Source organism: Monodelphis domestica, chromosome 5 (assembly GCF_027887165.1).
Source record: "Monodelphis domestica isolate mMonDom1 chromosome 5, mMonDom1.pri, whole genome shotgun sequence".
Classification (NCBI taxonomy): Eukaryota; Metazoa; Chordata; class Mammalia; order Didelphimorphia; family Didelphidae; genus Monodelphis; species Monodelphis domestica.
In genome coordinates this window covers 66,941,365-66,947,259 of record NC_077231.1, presented here as the reverse complement: position 1 = coordinate 66,947,259, position 5,895 = coordinate 66,941,365, and the positions used below count along the sequence as shown (strand labels likewise).

Here is a 5,895-nt window from a genome sequence, read left to right as displayed (position 1 = left end):
GGAAGTTAATGTACTTTATAATTTGCAATTCTTTCAAAAACTCTTCATATGCTTTGACCATTCATCTATTGAGGAATAGCTCTTGGTTATTGGCTATTACTTTTTTGGTATCCCTTGAATGTCAATAGTGCTGGGAACACAATTGGTATTTCATAAATTCTTCCTGTTGACTCAATTCAACAAAAGTTGATGGAAATAATTCTGATATTAAAGACAGAGAAAAAGAAAACTATCAGGGTCAAGTAACCCTTTGAAACCAGGCATTAAAGAACTAATACCTTGCTGAAATTGGACATTTCTTCTTCTATTCTCTTTAAAAAGCAAAATGAATCTTATTTCAAGACTATCCCCTTCCCTTCATTTGGAAACTGGTAAGAGTTTGGTAATCTTGTCTATAGAGTCCCAAATTTCACTCTTGTATGGACTTGGATTCATCAGGTGTCATCTTTCTGAGTTTGCCCACACAGAACAAAATGAGCATGAGAAACCAGAGACTCCAACCAATAGCTGCTGCAATCCAACCATCTTCATCCATTCCATGCTTATAGCACTGGGCAGCCTGAGAGCAGAAATCTAGACTAGAGCACTGTGCCTTGTTCTCTGAGTCTGAGACGGGAGCATGAAACACGGATGAGGAATTGTGTGTTTCTGCTAAGCAAGTTGTGTGCCAGGAAGTGGACAGGAGGATGAGGCTGATGGGAACATAGATCATCACCGAAGTAAACAGCTTCATGGTGGAGATGGGAGGCAGCTGGCCATGTAGCTCTCCAACTACTTGTCCTCTGGAAACCTTGAAAATGACTCTGGAAGACCTGGGGAAACTTCAGCTCTGGTGTTAAGGAGCAAAGAGAAGGGGTGGAGCAAAGAGAACTCTTTCATGTACATTTATAGTCCAAAAGTTCTTTCTCTGGAGTTGGATAGCATTCTTTTTAATAAGTCCCTCAGAATTGTCTTGGATCATTGTATTTTTATTAGTAGAAAAGTCTTTCCCATTTGATCATCCCACAATATTTCAGTTACTGTGTATAATGTTCTCCTGATTCTGCTTATTGCACTCTGTATCAGTTCATATAGATCTTTCCAGTTCTTTCTGATATCATCTGCTTATCATTCCTTATAGCACAATAGTATTTCATAACTATCACATACCACAATTTGTTCAGCCATTGCCCAATTGAGGGACATCCTTTCAGTTTCCAATTTTTTGCCACCACAAAAAGCAGTTATAAATATTTTTGTACAAACAAGTCCTCCCCCCACTTTTTTTTTAAACTCTGGGATACAGACCTAGTAATGGTATTACTGGAACAAATGATATACATTCTTTTATAGTCCCTATAGTCCAAATTGCCCTCCAGATTGGTTGGATCAAGTCACGACTCCACTGGCAATGCATTAGTGCGTTGATGGCAAACCTATGGCATACGTGACAAAGATGGTATGCAGAGACCTCTCTGTGGACACACATGTAGTAGCCTGCTGGAGTTAGTTACTAGAAAGGCAGAGAGACTCAACAGAGCTGTTCCCTTCCCCCTCTCCACCACATCTCCCCACCCATTGGCACAATGGCTTACTCCCTTCCCTGAGCACAGACCCAGGCCATTCCCTCCCTACCCTCCACACAAGCCTCTCATCACTCTCTGCCTAGAAGCCCAAAGGAAGCACTTACTCCCTCCCTCCCCTGAGCTGAACATCTGGGCCACTCCCTCCCTTCTCCTACCCCTGTCTGAGATAAAGTGGGGGTCACTCAGTCTTTGGAGGGGGCGCGGAAAGGCACCCAGTCTAGGGAAGGGGGCGTGGCATGGCACAGGATAGATTCTAAAAGGCTTACCATTACTACATTAGTGTTCAAATTTTGCCACATTCCCTCCAACTTTTATTATTTTCATTTAATGTCATATTGACTAATCTGATAGGTGTGAGGTAGTACCTCATATTTGTTTTAATTTACATTTCTCTATCAAGAGAAATTAGAGCATTTTTTCCATATATCTATTCATATCATGTGACCATTTATAAAATGACTTAGGTTTTATCAATTTGACTTAATTCTTATATATTTGAGAAATTAGACCTATATCAGAGAAATTTGTTAAAAATTTTCCCAGTTTGTTGATTTCCTTCTAATCTTAGTTGCACTGGTTTTCTTTGTATAAAACCTTTTTAATTTAATTAAATCAAAATTATCCATTTTACATCTTATAACATACTCTATCTCTTGTTTGGTCTTAAATTCTTCCCTTCTCCATAGATCTGACAGGTATGCTATTCTATGTTCACCTAATTTAGTTATATAATATGACTTCCTGTTTAAGTCATGTACTAATTTTGAAATTATGTTGGTATAGGGTGTGAGATATTGTTCTAAACTTAATCTTTGCCATACTCTCTTCTTTTTTTTGTTAAGGAAATTTTCTTGGTTTTATTATATAATGAGGCATTGGAACACCTGAACAAATCACTATCTGGCTGCACATGTACTTTTTAGAAGCAGAGTTTGGGTTATTTTGCCACTCCATAAAGGCTTTGTTCTTTTTGCTCAACAGGTCTTCAAACAGGTCTAAAAAAGAACAGATTCAAGTCTCTCCAAGCCATGGCGCAGCATGAGATCAGGAAGATGCAAGACCGATGGTGGGAAAAAAAGGCAGAAGAAATCCAGTGTTTTGCTGATATGAAAAACTACAAACAATTTTTCAGTGCCCTCAAGACTGTCTATGGGCCATTAAAACCCAGCAGCACTCCCTTGCTATCCTCTGACGGTGACACTCTCATAAAAGATAAAAAAGGCATCAGCAACAGGTGGAAAGAACACTTCAGTCAGCTTCTCAACCAACCCTCTTCAGGCGACCAATGTGCCCTTGACCAGATCCCCCAAAACAGCACCATTGAACAACTTGACATCCCTCCTTCAATGGAGGAAGTCAAAAAAGCCATTCAACAAATGAGTGCAGGCAAGGCACCCAGTAAAGACGGGATCCCAACCAAGGCGTAGAAGGCCTTAAATGGAAAGGCACTCCAGGCATTCCACATAGTCCTGACCAGCATATGGGAAGAGGAAGACATTCCCCCAGAACTCAGAGATGTCTCCATCATAGCCCTATACAAGAACAAAGGCTCATGAGCAGCCTGTGACAACTACAGAGGCATCTGTAGTGGACGATGATGACTACTCTCCACTGCTGGAAAGATCCTCACCCGTGTTATACTCAACAGACTCCTGTCATCTGTTTCAGATCAGAACCTGCCTGAATCACAATGTGGCTTCCGACCAGATCGCAGCACCATCGACATGGTCTTCACATTGAGGCAAATGCAGGAAAAATGCCTTGAGCAGAATCTAAGTCTCTACATTGTCTTCACAGACCTAACAAAGGCTTTTGACACAGTGAACAGGGACGCATTGCAGGTGATCCTCAGCAAGCTCAGTTGCCCAGCAAAATTCGTCAAACTGATCCAGCTCTTTCATGTCTACATGACAGGGGACGTCCTATCTGGTGGAGAGACTTCTGATCTCTTCAAAATCTCCAATGGCATGAAACAAGGCTATGTCCTCGCTCCGGTACTATTCAACCTATACTTCACCCAAATATTACGACATGCTGTGATGGATCTAGACCTGGGAGTCTTCATCAAATAACGACTGGATGGCTCACTATTCGACCTTCGCTGCCTGACTACAAAAACAAAGACAACAGAGAGACTCATCCTGGAAGCTCTCTTTGCAGATGACTGTGCTCTCATGGCCCACCAAGAAAATCATCTCCAAACCATTGTAGACAGGTTCTCCACCGCAACAAAACTGTTTGGCCTATCAGCCTCAGAAAAACAGAGGTGCTGTTCCAACCTGCACCAGGGAGGCCAACTAACCAGCCGTGCATTACAATTGATGGCACGCAGCTTTCTAACGTCAACACTTTCAAGTACCTGGGTAGCACCATTGCCAATGATGGGTCCCTAGACCACGAGATTAATGCCAGGATCACAAAGGCCAGCCAGGCACTTGGGCGAAGCTCAAAGTGTATAACGCAGTGGTCCTCAGCTTGCTCCTATACGGTTGCGAGACATGGACACTGTACCCAAAGCACATGAAGCAGTTGGAGTAATTCCACCAAAGCTCTCTCCAGTCAATCATGAGTATCCGATGGCAGGACCGAATCACCAATCAGGAAGTCCTCGACAGAGCCAACTCCACCAGCATCGAAGTCATGGTCCTCAAAATCCAGCTATGATGGTCTGGACACATCATCCGCATGGACCCACAGCGAATACCAAAGCAGGTATTCTATGGTGAACTGTCAGCTGGATTCAGGAAACAAGGCCGACCAAAGAAAAGATTCAAGGATCAGCTAAAGTTAAACTTGAAGTGGGCTGGCATTACACCAAAGCAAATAGATCTTGCTGCCTCTGACAGAAGCAGCTGGCGAACCCACATTAACCATGCCACCAGCACCTTTGAAAATGAACGATGTCGACATCTCGCTGCTGCGCATGAACGCCAACACCAGGCCACAACCGCACCTACCGTAACAACTGGCGTTCCATGTCCCATGTGCCACAAACTCTGCGCCTCAGCCTTTGGACTCCAAAGCCACATGAGGGTACACCGTTGATGAAACTGCACAAAGACAATAGTCATTCTTGGTCACCGAGAGACTACCACTATATAAGGTTTGGTCTGGTACAACACAAACTTATTCTGTCAGATGCAGCTATTCTAACATCCAAACATCATTCACCCTTAAACAGTGATGCTGCCACTGCCACAGTATCCACTCACCAAAGCCCCACAGGCTTTTGTATGATATTTGGAATTTTATAAAGGGGCTGGGGAGAGGAAGTGTGAATAATAGGAAGAGGAGAGAGAAGGAAAAAGAGTGGGTGCCTTGGGAAGAGGAGGTTCCGCCGAAGTTGTGCAGTGTTAGCCTGAGCATGTCATTGGTGCAGACCCAAGTATCACTGATGTTCTTTAATAGAAATATCTGGTGGAATCCCATTATGAGGCTTCATCGGATTATGGTGTGACTATGGGAAAGTCATTTAACTTGTCTGAGCCTCAGTTTCTTTATCTTTAGCTGTCCTACAACCATACTGAGAATACAGCTGTCAGGAATGGGTTGTCGGTCCTGAGCTGTGATGCTATATTGTGTTTTCTGAAATAGAAGGCTAATCAATTTCTCCACAATGGCTGCTTTGCTTTGGCATTGCTGCCCTTCCCACATAGGGCAAGATGAATGGATGTATATTGTTCCTAATTGGATTCTGTCATTATCAAATATCTGGTAGTAATGTTGCACAAAGCTGGATCCAATATGCTCCCAGATCAGCTTGTCTCCCATTCTGGATCCTCACCTAGCAGCAGGAATGGACAGACTGGTACAATGACAGCCATGGTGGTGGTGGCAGCAACTGAGCATGGTCCAGGACCAACTGTCCCCCTCTACCCTCTTACCTTGCCTACCCTGAGCCCACTGCAGTCCTTACCATACCCTTTTCCAATTTTCCCAGCAGATTTTGTCAAATAATGAGTTCTTATCCCCAAAGCTGGTGTCTTTGACTTTATCAAACAGTCAATTGCTGAGGCTATTTACCCTAAGTCTATTCCATTGATCTACCCTTCTATCTCTTAGCCAGTACCAGCAAACAATGAACCCAAATCACACATGTAGAAAGATTGTGATTAGAACCTCAGATAATCTTATTCTAAATTCAACACTACTTCTTTTCTACCATTGTGTCTCCCCTGTCTTCTCTCTTATTATTGTCAATTGAACCCCAGCACTTTTCCTTGAAGTATTTAAGAACTTATTTATTTAAGAATTTCTGTGTTTATAGTTTCTCCCTTAATTAATCCATCTTTACATACCTGTTAAAATAATTATACTAAGGCACAGGTTT

General features: G+C 42.6%; 1 pseudogene; it reads right to left on the bottom strand.

Moving 5' to 3' along the window:
• Positions 1–409: 409 nt before the first annotated feature.
• Positions 410–5,336, bottom strand: LOC100020827 (nuclear transport factor 2-like; annotated as a pseudogene).
• Positions 5,337–5,895: the final 559 nt, after the last annotated feature.